We start from the raw sequence: 17544 nt of genomic DNA on the forward strand, positions 1-17544 counted from the left end.
CAATCTTTAAGAAAGGGGACCGATCCAACCCGAGCTGTTATAGGCCAATTTCATTAATTGATAACACCCTAAAAATCCTGGGACGGGTGTTATTTAATAGAATTCATTCTTGGGCTGAAGATAACAAGGTCCTGCATCCGACCCAATTGGGTTTTAGGAGTAAGGTAGGCACTGTAGAACAATGCCTGAATCTTCATCTGATTGTCAGTAAATACACTATAGCTAAGAAAACACCAATGTATCTGGCATTCATGGACCTTACCTCAGCCTTTGATTTTGTTAACAGATCCCGGCTGTGGCAAACCCTTCTAATTCTTGGCCTTGATGACTCACTAGTCTCCTTTTTAGCCTATATACACAGAGACCTGAAAGCCAGGGTTCGTATTGGAAGGAACGGTGAGGTCTCTAAGCCAATTGAAATTGGGAGGGGGGTCAGACAGGGTTTTGTCTTGGCCCCCCTCCTATTCATATTATACATCAATGACTTATCTAAATCCCTACTGCCCCTAACTGAGGACGTCCCAAGCATCGACGGGAATAAAATCCCCGCGCTGCTTTATGCAGATGATGCTGTGTTAATGGGGCGTACCCCTAACGCCCTGAGAGCTTTGGTCCAAGTCTTTGTGGAATTTATGGCAACATTGGACCTGTGTACTAATTTTAAGAAATCATTTTTAATGTCATGTGGGACCAAGAAGCATTTAAACCTTTCTACCGTATCTAACTCTATCAGATTGTCTAGCACCAGCACTTTTCCGTATCTGGGCCAGGTTTTCGCATCTAACGGTTTATGGAATGATCACATTGTCCACTGTAATAGGAAATTTACCAATTCCATTAATACAATTCTCAGGCTACCCAAACCTAAAAACATAGAGGTAGTGCCTGCTATTGTTAAAATTTACAGAACACAATGTATTCCAACCGTTACATATGGTGCAGAGGTATGGGGGAACACTGCCAGCTCACCTATCCAACGAGAAGAGAATAGGTTTTGCCGCAAAATACTGGGTGCCCCATTTTCCTCATCTACATATGCATGCCATAGCGAGCTCCATTTACCTTATATAGAAGACTTTATTAAGGCACGCCCGACATTATTCTGGCTTAGGATCTGGAAAAACTCGGCTGCACAACTAACTAGGAAAATTATTTCGGATTGTTTAAAATGTGACAGAGGGCAGGTCACTGATAAGTTTAATGTCAACAGAGGCGTCAGACAAGGGTGTGTACTGGCACCTACTTTGTTCCTACTATTCATCAATAGAGTTGTCCAATACTTCTCCGACAAATCCACAGATGCCCCCACACTAGGAGGGTCAAAGGTTCCGTTGCTTATGTTTGCGGACGACACCCTACTCCTCTCACAAACCCTGTCAGGGTTGCAGTCGGCTTTGAATTTATTTTCTTCTTTTTGTTCCGACTGCGACCTGTCAGTTAACGTTTCAAAAACCAAATATATGGTTTTTAATAAAGGGAAATCTGTGAGGGGCCTGGTGACTATGGATAGTGGTGTTCTGGGACGTACAAATGTTATGACCTACCTAGGTGTTTTGTTTGAAAATAAGTTGAACTGGGGACCTCAAATTGACGCTCTTTCTCTCAAATTTGCTCAATTATCGGGCTGTCTGATCAAGGAGCAAAAACGATCCCAAGCAAAAATGATAGGTCCGCCTATCAAACTTTTTGAAGCCAGAATCAATTCGGCAATTTTATATGGCGCCGAACTATGGGGTCATGTAGATCTTTCCTCCCTGGTTATAGCCCAAAACAAATTTTTCAGAAAGTTAACGGGACTACCCAACTCAACGCCAGTGAAACCACTTCTTCTGGACCTTGGTTGTTGTTCATTTGATGACATCGCCAGGTTCAAACCTCTGGCTTACTGGAGGAGGTTATGGACAGTCCCCGAATTGGCTCCCTTTGCCAAAGCCTTTATGGATGTTCGTTGTATTTTGGGGGCGGGTGACCTCCCTTGGTGTAAACATGTCAGTCTCCTATTGTCCTCTATGGGCTTAGATACCCTCTGGAATGACCCAGCTAATAGTTCTTTTCCCCGAAACAAAGTCTTAAGACCCTCTATTGGTCCATGATTTCTCAAAAACACATGTTATCTGTTTCCCCTGAGTCCCTGACTGGCAACTTTTATGGATTTAAACAAACCCCGGTTTCCGAAGAGTATTGGGATATCATCACCAGGCCTAGCGACAGGAAATTATACCACCAATTCAGGGTAGGCTCCCTACCCACCAACTCATTTACTAAAAATTGGAAGGGTGGCTCTCGAGATACCTGTAGGTGGTGCTCGGATTGTGTCGAATCCGTTGGCCACATATTCTTTGCCTGCCCGGCCTATGTAGCACCCCGGGCTAAATGGCTAAAACCACTCTGCCAGAATATGGGCACCCGGCAAGGCTTTGTAGCACTCAACATTTTGAGAATCGATACTAGTGAGTGCGTTGTAATTGCTGTGGCTAAATTCCTTGCCTGGGTCTGGATTATTCGTAATAAGTCCCAATAGTTGCCTGGTATGATGCTGTGATTTTCCTCCACTCTTACACTGTCAAATGGCTTATGTTCTTTTTTTATCTGTTTTTAATGATATTGTATTTTAAATTTTATGTCTGTAAAATGTCTTTTATGATGAAATTTTATCGAAATAAAGACTATTTGAATTGAATTGGACAGAGGGCTGGTTATATCATGGTTGGCCGGAGTCCACAAAAGCTTACCTAGCCTGAATTTGGAACATCTTTTTCTCAACCCTTTAGCCCACAGCCCTCTAAGCAATAAAACTGTGGAAAAACTACTCTATGCATCCTATAAAGAAACCAGGCTAGCAGCTGAATGTAATAAAACCTCTGTTGCTAGATATATGCAAATAGAGCATGTATCCACAGCCATGCCTAAATATCTCTTAAAACCTGTTGGCTGTTGGGAACGGGGTTTATTCTTCAGGCTAAGGACTGACACCATGAAATATTTACTGTCTTTTCCCACTGGTTATTCTTCGAACCTTGATCATACCCCCTGTCCATGTACCCACAATCTGAAACAATCAATGTTACATTTCTTATTTTTCTGTTCTTTTTATTTACCGCTTACTAAAAAATTCTTGATTCCGTATTTTAAATCTCGATGTGTAACTGACTATAAAAAAGCCTATGAGTTGACGCTTGCAATTGATAATGACGAATTATGTTTCCGAGTTGGATCTTTTTTAAAAATGGCTGTACGTTTTCGTAATTCCATGAATTCGGACTAATTTCTTTTTTGTTTAATTATTAATAATGTATTTTTAACTGCACTTTTATGGATATGCTGCTTTTATCCAAATAAAGTTCATATTGATTGATTGATTGAAAATATTATTTTTCTAATTTGGTCTTGGATTTGTTCTTTGAGTGTGTGTCTCATTTATTGCCTCTGTGAGTACAACAAATGCTTAGCACTACCCTCTGATAAGCCTAACTGCTCGCACACACTACTACAAAAGAGAGCGTTAGTATTATCTAATTTTACCTTAGTAAACCATTTGGGGACCCACTGACTCTCTGCTTAGGGTACTTCATTTTAGTACGCTATATAAAGAGCCAGCTCCCTACATCGAGTTACTGCGATTTGATCCCCCAGTCTCTATCCCAGATATCGCGCTGTCTCCAGCTTTGCCCCTGTGAGTTCCATGCCCAGGGTTGGGTACCACAAACCAACCTTCCTAGACCTGTTGAGTCTTAGATGCAGCTGCTTTGAAAATATTGTCTTCTTCATTTTAGGTGTCTAGCTGTACTGGCACCCAGAAAGTTGCAACTGACCCTAGAGAAGACAAGTAGCTTCTTCCCCAACACTAGGCACAGGACAGCATCACATTACTCCTGAAACAGATTGTTGCTGTTTGCCAAGACTAGTTAGGCACTTCATTCTTTGTGGGGCTGGGGGATTCTGCTAGAAGTTCCAGGTGTTCCGAAGGGTTTCGTAACTGGTGCATTGAAACCTCATTAGCATTCTTTCCTCTACTTGTAAATTAAAATTAATGCCCATGTGTTCAAATAACTGGTTGGAAATTGTGATAAATATTTTTGCGACCAGTAAAGACTTTGATGAAGTGATCTGTGTACTAATCGGTAGGTTCGTAAAATTCCTGTAAATATTAACAACTTAAGTCACAAATTGCGACTCGATTGGAGGACATCACAGGTTTTAGTAAAGCAAAGTTATTTTCAAATTCAGACCGTTTTCTGTAAAGGAAAGTGTGCTGTGTTTCAATCTTTTGCGACCAGATGTTGCTCGCAGAACATTTGTGCATAGCATACCAATTTGATATTTGGAAGGAACATCTACAACAGTCCAGTAAAATAATTTGGGAGTAGTCAGGGGTCGCAGCTGCGACCTCTAGTTGGCGCCCTGCTACTCCTGGCACTTCCTTTGCGACCACTGGCCTCAGAGGAGACAAACGTTTTGCCCCCTTTGAGGCCAGGGGTCGCAAAAGGAAGTGCAGATACCGAATCAGTATCCATTTGCAATCCTATTTTAGGAATCAGAAAACAGTTATGGCTCCTAAAATTGGATTAATATATATCTAAAAGCATTTTTCTGCTGCAGACATTGAATTGGACTGTATGCGACTGTAAAATTGCTCAGTGTCATAAATCTCTACAAGTCACCTAGAAACTGATATATTCCTTTTGAAGTGTAGCAACACAGACTCTTTACCTTTCATGTGCATATTTGCGAGAGTGAGATTTGGTGTTACTATGTGGATAGGCATCCCTCTAAAGGAGCAACACTGAGTTGTGGTATCTCAAATTCAGCTCTTGTGAACATCTTCAAATGAGTAACATTGCCTATTGGCCGCATGTTGTATTCTTTTAGTGATTAAGCATAGTGTTGGTTAGGGAGTGTGGAGCTGGTGGGTTTGCAGAAATAGTCTCAGAATATCAACCCATGTTAATGGAGGGTTGGATTGTTTCCCAATAACAGACTCCTCCTTTTGTTTTTGTTGGCCAGTTCCAAACGAAGTGCCCTCAGGTACCCAATAAACAGAGGCAGTTTTTAGTCCTTTTTCTTTTTTTTCTTCTTGACTAAATGGGACTGCTAAGAGTAAGATGATCATTAGTTTAGGAGAAAATTCTCTAGAATAAGCATTAGTAAAAATGTGGTTCCTCTCAAAATGGCAAAATGAAGGTTGGGAGAGCATTCCTCTGGCTGGCATTTTCTTTTTTTATGTGAATATCAGATTGCAATACAGTACTGACCACAATGAATACCTCAGTATTTGGTATGATTTCAATGAAAATGTCAATCAGCTTGTCCCCCCCGGAACCTATAGAAAATGTCCACCCTTTCCTGTTCGAGTCATCACAGATTCCATGACCAAATGATTTGGAGAAACACAAAGATTGACCAGTGGAAATATTGGTGTGCAATAGTCATGAGGTAGTTTGAGCCATGAGATCGCACCATCCAAAGTTGAGAACTGTGGAAAAAAACAATCCAAAGCTTGTTTGAATTATGAACTCAAATCATAGTAGCCACCTGTTACACGGAAAAGAACATGCAAGGCTGGTAAAGCGAGACATCTGCTCAAAGTGAACAGCAAACACTGGTACTATGGGAGTCCATATGCATACTGATCCCCACACTACTATGCTACCCGGAAGTAGACCCCAAACACATAAATGAATGGGTTTTAAGGTCCATAGAGTGCATAGTCAAAATGTTAGTATAGAAGAGGCAACTACAAAAAGCTTTACAGCATAAATAGAAAGATGGGGATTTAGGAAGAAGAAAATAAATCAGATGACTAATTATTATTATTATTATTATTAAGGATTTGTAGAGCGCCTGGTGACCCGATGGCATCCCCGCGCTGTGAACTGTAGGATGGCTCAGAAGGGGGGAGGGTGGAGTTGGACTCACTAATTGGGGAATAGCAGCGTTTTAAGTTGTTTGCGGAAGGCCAAATAGGAGGATTCCATTCGCAATCTGCGGGGGAGCTGGTTCCACCGAGTGGCAGCTTTAACAGAGAAGCGATGGCCTCCGGTACGTGATCTCCTAAACTTAGGGACGTTCGCCAGATGTTCGTTGTCCGACCTTAGGGATCTCAAAGCTTTATACGGGGTGACCATTTCTTTAAGAATGGCTGGGCCTTGTCCGTTCATGAGCTTATGGGCGATACACATAGCCTTGAACTCTATTCTCTCCCGCACTGGTAGCCAGTGGAGTGTTTTAAGGGCAGGTTTTGCAGAAGACCTAGAGGGGAGACCAAGCAGCAGTCGAGCGGCCGCGTTTTGAGTTCGTTGCAACTTTCCCAGGGTAGATTCCGGGGCTCCCAGGTAGAGAGCGTTACTATAGTCCAGGCGGGCCAAAACCAGTCCTTGGATCAGTAGCTTCCTGGAAAGGGGGGAAGGAGGGGGAGAATCTTGCGGACCGACCGCATAAGTCCAAAACAGGTGCCGGCGGTTTTAGTGGCCTGTGTTTTCAAGGTGAGGTCTGGTTCAAGCCAGACCCCTAGGCCCTTGAGTTCCTTCTTTGGGGTGGGAACCTCGCCCAGGGAGTCGGGCCAGACAGATGGTGGAATGGATGTCCATTTTTTTCCCATCAGCATGACCTCTGTCTTGGACCCATTTAGCTTGAGCGAGGATTCGCACATCCAGTGATGGATCTTCTGGAGGCAGTGCAGAAGGCTGTCTGGATGTTGGTCTAGGTGAGATAAAGAGACGACCAGTTGCGTGTCGTCCGCGTAGCTAACCATCTTGAAATCAAAAGGGGCAACTACCTCTTCCAATGGAGCCATATAGGCATTAAAAAGGGTAGGGCTCAAGGAGGAGCCCTGAGGAACCCCGTTTACCAGAGGAAGAGGGTCAGATCGTGAACAGCCATCCCAGACCTGAAAGGAGCGGCCCGAAAGAAAAGACTCCAGCCAGGCCAGCGCTGTGCCCCCGAGTCCCGCCTCAGCCAGCCGCTGGAGCAAGACACGGTGATCCACCGTGTCAAAGGCCGCACTGAGGTCCAGGAGGATCACTGCCACTGATCCTCCCGAATCCAAAATGCACCTTGCTTCCTCTATGACAGCGAGGAGGGCGGTGTCCGTGCCCTGGCCTGGGCGGAACCCCGTTTGGGACTGGCGGAGCAGATGGTTAGATTCTAGGAACTGGGATAGCTGCGCATTGACCAGTTTCTCTGCAATTTTGCTAATGCCGGGAAGCAGCGAGATTGGTCTATAATTCGCTAGGTTTGATGGATCTAGTTGGGGTTTCTTTAACAGGGCTTTAACTACCGCTCCCTTCCAGCTAGGGGGAACTGTACCTTGGGCCAGTGAGGTATTGATCAGATCTGTGATAAGAGGAGCAATTACCGGGGCAACTTGTTTGAGGAATCTTATAGGAGCGGGATCGAGGGGGGAGCCACTTTTCATTTTGGCCAGAGTCGTTTCGACGTCATCCAGCGTGACTGCTCTAAAAGCCTTCAGAGACGGGCCAGGGGTATTTACGGGGCCGATAGTAGACGGGACAGGGTCCCGACATGTTGGCTGACTCGACTGCGGAAGTGAGTCGAGGATAGTGGTAATTTTAGAGTCGAAGAATGTGGCGAGTTTTTTGCTCCTGTCCGGGGAGGTGTTGGACATTGAGGGGGGCTGAGGGATCTTAAGGAGTTCTTTGACTATGAGGTGGGATTCTCTGGCAGAATTGGAGGCATTCTTTATTCTTTCGTCAAAGTGAAAGGCTTTAGCAGTTTTCAAAGCTGCTTTGTAGGTTCTAACAGTCTTCCGATAAGCCTCTTTATCGGAGTGACGCCAGTCCTTCCTCCATAGTCGCTCGGCTTTTTTGCAGGCTTTGCGGAGAACTCTCAGTTCTGTATTGTACCAAGGGGCTGACCCTAACTTTCCGCTTTTGTCTTCCCGGTTTTTCATAGGAATGATGGAGTCAAGAGAGTCCGAGATCCATTTTCTGAAGTTAATATCGGCTATGATCGGGTTCCTGGAGGGGCAGGGGGTTGATAATTCAAGAGCATTGGCCCAGTCCTTGATAGGGAGTCTGGACCAAGCCCTGTCTCGGGTGTAGGTGGTAGGTTTAAGAGGCTTCCTAAGTTCTCCTGATAAAACGAGCGGAACCAGGAAGTGGTCTGTCAAAGGAAGAGGGCATACACTTTTGGCCGAAAGGGTCTGAATATTGGAGAAGACTGGATCTAGTAGGTGGCCCTTAATATGGGTGGCACCGGTGTTAGCTAGTTGGAGACCATAAGCTGCTAGATCTTGCATCAGGTCGGCAGCCCCTGTGTCTAGGGGGTCATCAAAATGTATATTGAGGTCCCCTAGCACAGTAAAGTTTGAGGCAGATGGGGCTAGGGCTGATATGGAGTCTAGGAGGGCACTAGCGAATGGGCCAAAATGGCCCGGGGGGCGATAAACCAGGATGCCTGTTAGTGAGGTAACTGGGGAAACACAGATGTAAAAATGGCAGCTCTCTGAGTCCTTAATGTAGGCATCGCTGATTCTGCATGATAGATGTTCCCGGTGCAGAATAGCCAAGCCACCTCCTCTGCCACGGGGCCGAGGTTGGGATTGGATGAGGAATCCCGGGGGTAAGGCTATGACTACATCTGAGTCAGAGTGCGGTGTCAGCCAAGTTTCTGTTAAGAACAGAATGTCCAGTTCATGGTCCTCAAGAAGATGATTGATGAGCAGGGCATGCAAGGGGAGCGACCTGCAGTTTAGTACTGCTAGCTTCAGGCCGGAGTGAGTCCGGGGCCCTTGCGCCAGGTGTAATTTGGCCGGGGAGCAGATGACACAGCTCGTGAAGCTTCCACCTGAGTCATGAAGATAGTTACATTGGGGGCTTTTGGTGGGTCTAAGGGACAAAAGGTCTCGACCAGAGTAGCTCACTCTCTTGGTGGGTCCGTCAGGCAGGGGGTATGGCCCTAGGCCCTAGGGCGCAGACGGGCTTGCGCATTCGTCGCGCCCGCTGCGCTCGTCCGCTGCGCGTCCTGGTCATGCACATAATTTATACTGCTTCCGGGGGGGGAGGGGTGTAGCCTGCAAGTGGGCGTGGCCTCGGTATCAGCGCGCTGGTGCTGGCGCCAAACAACGGTCCCTGGCGGTCTACCAGCAGCTCCAAATCAGCTGCTTTCAACCCCAGTATGTGGCAAGTGAGTGAGTTTTTTTTTAAAAACAACAAGTTAATGGGTGACACAAAAAAGTATTAAGATTGTCCCAGAGCTTCGCTCCCGGCTTCCGCCTCAGGAGCAGCAACACACAGTTACCTGGCGCCTTCAGGTGGCGTCTTAAGAAGGGAGTGTGCAGGGGGCGTGGCCTGCAAGTGGGCGTGGCCTCGGTATCAGCGCGCTGGTGCTGGCGCCAAACAACGGTCCCTGGCGGTCTACCAGCAGCTCCAAATCAGCTGCTTTCAACCCCAGTATGTGGCAAGTGAGTGAGTTTTTTTTTTAAAAACAACAAGTTAATGGGTGACACAAAAAAGTATTAAGATTGTCCCAGAGCTTCGCTCCCGGCTTCCGCCTCAGGAGCAGCAACACACAGTAAATTAAATTTATTAGGGCCAAGAAATATTAAATACATTTGGCAAACTGGTAGACCATTGGGCTAGTGAGATGCAGTGGACAGATGTGTCATAAAACAAGAAGAAACAGTTACAGACAGCAAATGACTGATCGAAATCTCGGACATGGAAGGAAATGGCACAAGACGACTCAGGTTATTGTGAAAGTAACTAAATTTAGCATCTCGAATCAGGGCCGGCTTTCGAGTTAGATGTGCCTGGTGCGACAATCTTTTTAGGGCAAACAAACAATGGGGTGACCCAGTGACCCTCAGAACCTGGGTATTTATGAAGAAAGAAAAAAACAAAAAACAATGGTTCTGTCGGGTATACGTAACTAATTTCTTGTACAAGTAATTGAATTTTCTTATTACTTATGCGTGATCCTTTTTGCAACACCAAAACAATTTCATCCAAACGGAACACACGAACAAGAGCACAGTTTGATGGGTAATAAGTTGTTTTAAATAAATTGTATAATTTATAAATTACCCATACTTGTATAGAAAGCTGTCAATAAGGTGAGGTTTTAAGGTGACGAGTGATCAAGTGGCATATTGTGCTCAGTGATACAGTTGTGTGCGTGTTATGTACAAGGTGATTAAAATATGTACAAGGGAAGGAAAGGCCAGACTGAGAACAATGACTCTGCTATTATCCAATTTAAATTTTCGCGCAAAGCCTTGATCTGGACCGAGAGGTGGCATCGACGTTTCAACCCAATCTATGCACTATTGAGTGGTCATTGCGGGTCTTCATCAGGACAATGGGGGGGGGGGGGAATGGACAGGTGACAGCCTGCAAATGTAGACAGAGCGTGGGTTAAGCATGTTGCATTTGATTGTGTTCCAGACAACCAACAAGCTACAAAAGGTCGTAACTTACCTAATGCAACCAGAGTGAATTCTGGGCGCTTGGACAATGGGCTCAGGTCAGCGTAGTCATGGCCCCATCAAATTATTTCTAAGGAAAACGGATTGGGATTTACTTTAAACTACTAGTCAAACAATGTGCTCAATGGTTGTAACTAAATTACAGGAGAAAAAACTCACCCAGTTAAATATCATGGAAGCGGGAAGCAATGGGTTAATTCTGCTTTCCCGAATGTCAGAGGCACGCAATGTCTGGCTTGAAGTAGAAATTAATTCTGTGGGAAAAGTGGAAATGAGATGGGAAGTTAATATACATCCTGTTTGTATTGCTCTTAGGTAAACCGTCCGTATGCGTACGACGGTGCTTACCTAGTGACTTTTAATCCGCTGCAAGTTCGGCAAGTAGATTTCAAAGGGCGGCGGCAGGCAAGAGTCCTGTCCAGCCGCTTGGATATGTCAGCGAGCCTCCCAGTGATTCGCTCGCATTAAATGCAGCGTGAGCCGGCGTTCGCATGCACACCGCGCTCGGGTGTGCAGCAGCGGGATGCTAGCAGACCCAGTTGCCTGGCAACAGCACTTAGCGGCTTCTGACGCGATGTCAAGTCACTTACTCCATTCCCTAGTAGAAGGGATATGGGGTTGTGTACGGCTGCCTCATTATGTGTGCACAATATAAAAGGTTAACCAGCAGACCGATATGGAAATACAACTAAATGTCATGCTTAATCTAAATGCGCTGAGCATCGCTCGTTGATATAAATAGTGATCATAGTTTGTACAATGAGGATACAGTGTTCAGTTTTAACAAGTCAAAATAATTATTATTGATTAAGACAGGAATTATCACGCATTGGTTAAATACAAGCATCTCATGCGCATCCGTAATCTACTTTCTTTAGACAATTGGTTATTTGGGTACAAGAGATTGCACATCCTAGTTAATTCGAGGGGCATAACCTGCGCAGAGCATACATAGGCATTTTTAACAAAAATTCAAATATTCAAGACAACTTAAATTCGTGCTTAATCTAAATGCGCTGAATAGTACACAGACGTGCCAACGCTAATTGACATAAATAGTGGTCATAGTTTGAACAATGAGGATTGATGGTACAGCGTTCATTTTTAACAGGTCAAAAATGTTTTGATTGAAACAAGAATTATCACGCATTGGTTAAATAAAAGGAATCTCATGTGCATCCGTAATCTAATATCTTTAGACAATTGGTTATTTGGGTACAAGAGATTACACATCCTAATTAATTTGAGAGGCATATCCTGCACAATGCATACAAAGGAGTTCTTTTAACCACAACTCAAGACAGTTGAACATTCTGTGTGATGAACACACGTAGATTTTCCCTAAGCAGTTGGTGGTACACCACAGGTTCTATTAGTGGTGCTCCTAATGGTTGCTGTGAGAGGTAACCTGGCAGCTAACCTATATAATGCTGATCTTCTTAGTATGTGTGCAGGACACATATCTTGGCTTGAGCTGGCCCATCTGACTTGAGGTCTCCTCAAACTCGTTCAATCCCGCCATCACAGTGTTAAGGGAATGGATCCACCTACATTCCTTACGGTTGAGGGTCACTGATAGCGAACCCCCTCTTGGATGGGGACAGATTTTCTCGATAATCCACCATTTCATACTCTCTAGGAGATGATTGTGTGTGACAAAGTGATCAACAGGTGGAGCTCCCTGCACTTTACACCTTACTCTGCTCATATGTTGTAGTATCCTGGCCTTGACTTTCTGAGTTGTCTGTCCCACAAAGTAAATCGCATGGACAGCGAATGGTATAAATCACAATATTGCTGTTGCAATTGGTAAATTGCGACAACTTGTGTGTTCTGTTATTTTTTGTGAATGTAGATCCTTCAATGGTCAACGGGCAGGCTTTGCATTGGCCACATTTATGGTGACCAATTATAGGTGGTAAGCCCAAATGGCTTCTAAGATTCATGGGTTTAGGAGACTCAAGATACGCTTTGACAACATTGTCCTTGATGTTTCTGCCCCTCTTGAAGGCAAACAGCGGATCTGCAGTGGTATTCAGTTCGCTTGCAACAAGGTTCCAGTATTTCTTCACAATCTTTTTTATGCTGTTGCTTTTGGTGTTAAATGTGGTCACACACACAATGTTTTCCGTCTTTTCCGGTTTCTGTTTTACCTGCAGTAGTTGGTCACGTGAACAGTACCAGGCACGTTTGCGTGCCCGTTTCAACAGCCCTTTCGGATAACCTCTCTCTTTCAGGAGAATAGTTAAGGTTTCTGTCTCTTTGAAGAAGTCAGCCCTTCACGTGCAGTTCCTCCTGAGTCTGAGGTAGTGGCCATATGGCAGATTGTCCCTCAAATTACGTGGATGATGTGATTCATATTTGAGGAGTGTGTTCCTTTCGGTTGGTTTGCGATAAAGGTCACAGAACAGAAAACCCTCTTCTACTCGGAATGTGAGGTCCAGGAAATCAATGGAATCACCGTTGCTGGTCATGGTGAACTGGGTTTCTCTTGTTCTGGTGTTTAGCCAATCACGGAATTTCATAAGGTCATTTTCACTGCCTGACCAAATCATTATAACATCGTCTATGTAAAGCTTCCACACCTCAATCTGGATTACATAAGGGTTGTCAAGGCTGTACAAGTGTTCCTCCTCGTAGTCATCCATGAAGATGTTCGCCAGACTTGGTGCATAGGTAGCACCCATAGCAACACCCTTGCACTGATACACTGATAATAAAATTGGATAAAGATGAAGTAATTCCGCTTCATCGCAATCTCCAGCAGACCGCTCACGAAGTCAGTAGGCATCCAATGCGGTCTAGGCCGTTTGTTCAGTGTAGCACTGACTACGTCCAGTGCCTTTCCTTGAGGGATGGAGGATTGGAGGTGTACAAAGAAGACACGTCGAGTTTTACAAGTAGTTGAGTTTGTGTGTCATACGGTTGACCCTCCAACAATTGAATAATGTGCATCGTATCTGTAACGAATGATTTGGTTTCTGGCACCCAAGGTTGCAGAAAAAAATCGATAAACTGGTTGAGCATCTCCAGAATCGACCCACATCCCAAAACAATAGGTCTGTCCAGCCACTTGTGCACCTTTGGTAGAGTATATATTGTTGGGATCCTAGGTTCTCTTTTATTCAAAAAATCACTCTCAGGTTGACTCAAAAATCCTTTTGCTAGTCCATCTTCAGTTAGCTTCTCAATCAGAGATTTTATCTCAGTAGTTGGATCCCGGGGTATAAGGTGGTAGCTTTCCTTGACTCCCAAATGTAAATCTATTTCTTCCATGTAATCACTAGTGTTCTGTAGGACTACAGCTCTGCCTTTATCTGCAGCCTTGATCACAATAGCGTCATTGGTGCCCAGTGAGGATAGTGCTGATCTTTCTTCTTTGCTGATGTTATGCTTTATATATTCCCTTTCATCCAACAACTCCTTGGTTTCCTGCAGGACGATCTTTTTGTAGGCCAATATTTTCTCGCTCATCAAATATGAGCCCGGTGTAAATGTTGATGGAGGTCTGAATGGTGTGGCTGCTGACGTGGGATTGTAAGTGTTTTGTTAACATCAGCAAAGAAGAAAGATCAGCACTATCCTCACTGGGCATGGTGGGCAGCCTGCTCCTTTTGTATGTCTTTGTGTCGTGGACGCCACTGGGTGCTCTCCTCGGGATGACGCTGATGCTATACAGGGGTCCCCCTCCCATCCGTCCCCAGTCCGGAATAGGTAAAGTACACTCGGACTCGGGAGACAGGTGGGTGAGGGAAGGACAGGAAGGTTCTGCAGGGAAAGGGACCTGTAACAAGACAAGCAGACAATTAGAACGGTGGCTTTCTCCTCTCTTCCCTCTTCCCTCCTAGAACTCAAACCCTAGCTGACCCCTTCATTACCTGAATCCTTTGCTCGTACTCCGGGTCTTTTCAGGGCTAATACACCAAGGGTCACTAACCAGTTAATACCCACTGGGTGGCTGTCCTGGGTGTATGGTGAAGACAGAGGAGAAACACTGGGAAAGGAGGATGGTCGAGCGTAGGGGAGCAAAGGTAGCTCAATGCGTCTTGAGCTTGATGCTCTGTGGTCTCACTCACTCTCCCCTTTTCCTACCATGCACGCACCGCCCCGTTGTTTTCACGGGAAGGTATGGCCGAGGGCGTGTCGTGGCAGGGTTACTCAAGGTATTTGAAGGGTGACTGATGGTGGCGCTTCTACTCCAAGCCCGGAACTCCTTGGGCCGAGGAGCGCCAAATGCAGAGGTTTCCAAGCGGGTCTTGACCAACAAGTACTCGTTTTTGAGTGTTTTCTTCCTTTCTGCCCCGAGAGTCTGGGGAGGTAGAGGAGCTCGAAAACTAAGACCAAGGGTGCCCTGAATTCCCAGGGGGGTAGTTGGAGGGTGCCCGCGCTGGGACTCGATGCTCAGGCAGGGAGAGCAGAGGAGCTCGCACCCTCGAAACGATGGCCCAGAAATCCGAGGGCGTTAGAAGTTGCGGGTCGCGCTAGCACTCACCTCACGTGGGGACGAGATGAATAGAGGAGCGCGTGTTCGGGGATCCGGAGATTCCTAGGCTGAAGCTGGATGCGGAGGAATCCGAAGAGTAAGGAGCTGCAGGCTTGGAGCTGCTGGAACTCGGGCCGCCAAACGAAGTCAAAATACTTCCGGAATCATTGGCAACGCCCCCCCCGTCGTTTCGCCCTATATCCGCTCTCTGGGCATGTCAGTTGGTGCGTGAGGCGTGCGTTCTCCAGGGCTCTTGGGAATAGTAGTTCGAGCCAGGGCTCGCTTGTCACTGACGGAGATCGCTTCTTCGCGGCTCCGCCCCGGACTCGCAATCATGACAGCACACCCCCCTTCACTCCGCTACCAGCGCCGAGAGAAGCACCGGGTTTAGCAGCACAGCGGCGGTGGAAGGCGGCCACCAGGCGGTCGGCGTGGACCGCAGTAGCAGGATCCCAAGAATTTTCCTCAGGTACATAACCCCTCCAGGCCAGGAGGTACCATAACTTGTTGCGAACCAGCTTGGAATCAAGCACTCTCCGCACCACGTATTCCTGTTCATGGCGCACCCACACCGGAGCCGGGACTTTCCGCACTGGGCTTAGCGAGGGCTTGAGCAACGAGACATGGAACTCTGGGTGTATGCGCAGATGCGGAGGTAGTCGCAACTGCACTGCTACAGGGTTCACGTGCCTAACTACAGGGTAGGGTCCTATATATTTCAGATTAAAAACACTGGGTCTCCTGAATCGGATATTCTTCGTGGACAACCATACTGTATCCCCTTTGTGGTAAACGGGAGTGGGCCTGCGGTGTTTGTCTGCTTGGGTTTTGTAACGTGACTTCGCTAAGCGAAGGTTCGTGCGGGCTTGTTTAAGAGCTGAGTGAATGGTGTTGAGTCTACTCTGTATGTCAGGCAGACAGACGTTCGTATGCGGGAGTATGAATGGGGTGAATCGGGGGTGATACCCTGATACGAGAAAGAAGGGTGTTTGTCGAGTGGAGGAGTGTGTGGAGTTATTATAAGCTATTTCTGCCACCCATAGCCAATCAATTCATGTTTCCGAAGCGTTGTCCACGTAGCATCGTAGGTACTGTTTTAAAGTCTGGTTGAGCCTCTCCGTTTGCCCGTCTGTTTGGGGATGGAAGCTGGTGGACAGGGATGAGCGGATGCCCAGCTCGTCACACCAGACCTTCCAAAAACGTGCTGTAAATTGTGATCCTCTGTCAGATACAATTCCGAGAGGAAGGCCATGGAGACGCACTATGTGTATTAACAAAAGTCTCGCCAGGGCACCCGCCGTAGGCACCTGCTTGCATGCTATAAAGTGTCCCATTTTTGTGAGGTAGTCTATCACCACAACTATAGCCGTGCAGTTCTGGTCTTTGGGAAGTCCCACAATGAAGTCGACTGAAATTCTTTCCCAGGGATTCATAGGGGTTGGTAACGGCATCAGGAGGCCCTGCTGTTTACGATGGTCGGTCTTCATTTGGGCGCATATGGAACAGCTTTTGACCCACTGCAAGATATCCTGTCTGACTGACGGCCACCAAAACTGTCTCAACACTTTTTCCAGGGTTTTGGTTCCCCCCATATGTCCCGCACTGGGTAGTTCATGGCACCAGGCGAAGACGAGTTTACGGAGCCTGAGAGTCGGGACCAGTACTCTGGAGCCATACATGGGGAGACCATGTTGTATACGCCACTCCTTATGACTCTTCAGCCAGGAGGCCCAAGCGAAGGTTCTTATCCCTCGTTTCACTCCTAGCATGAAGGACTCTGTGTCCACTTTTCCCACTACTTGTTCCGGTGACAAGATGGGTTGGTCAGGATCTGCTGCGAGGAGACAGGGCAGTTCCTGTCTAGATAAAGCATCGGCTTTCTTGTTCTGAGTACCAGGCCGATACGTGACGAGGAAGTGGTACTCTGCAAAAAAGAGCATCCATCTTTTTTGACGAGGCGAGAGATGTCTGGCCGACCGAAGGAACTGGAGATTTCGATGATCTGTGAACACAGTCACCCGATGTTGAGCGCCCATCAACCAGTGTCGCCACTCCAGGAACGCTTCCCGGATGGCGAGTAACTCCTTTTCAGAGATGGTGTAGTTCAGCTCTGCTGGGTTTAATTTCCTGGACATGAAGGCGACCGGGTGGAGCAGTCCTGTGTCGGGGTGTCGTTGGGATAGAATAGCTCCAACTGCCACATCGGAGGCGTCGGCTTCCACGATGAAAGGAAGGTCGGGTTTGGCGTGGCGTAGGATGGGGGCTGACGTGAAGGCCTTATTCAGTTGTTCAAAAGCGGTCTGTGCGTCAGGCGACCATGAAAACGGGACACCTTTCCGCGTCAACCTGGTGAGAGGGGTTACCAACTGGGAGAAATGATGGATAAACCTCCGATAAAAGTTCGAGAAGCCAAGAAAGCTTTGCACATCTTTCACTGTTCGTGGCTGGGGCCACTGGGCAACCGCTAGGATTTTACAGTCTGTCATGATTTGACCGGCAGGGGTCAACAGGACGCCGAGGAATTCCACCGAGGTCACATGGAACTCACATTTAGTGAGCTTGCAAAACAAGCGATGTTCTTTCAGGGCGTTTAGCACCATCTTCACGTGGCCGGTAT

Source organism: Triturus cristatus, chromosome 7, assembly GCF_964204655.1.
Source record: "Triturus cristatus chromosome 7, aTriCri1.1, whole genome shotgun sequence".
Classification (NCBI taxonomy): Eukaryota; Metazoa; Chordata; class Amphibia; order Caudata; family Salamandridae; genus Triturus; species Triturus cristatus.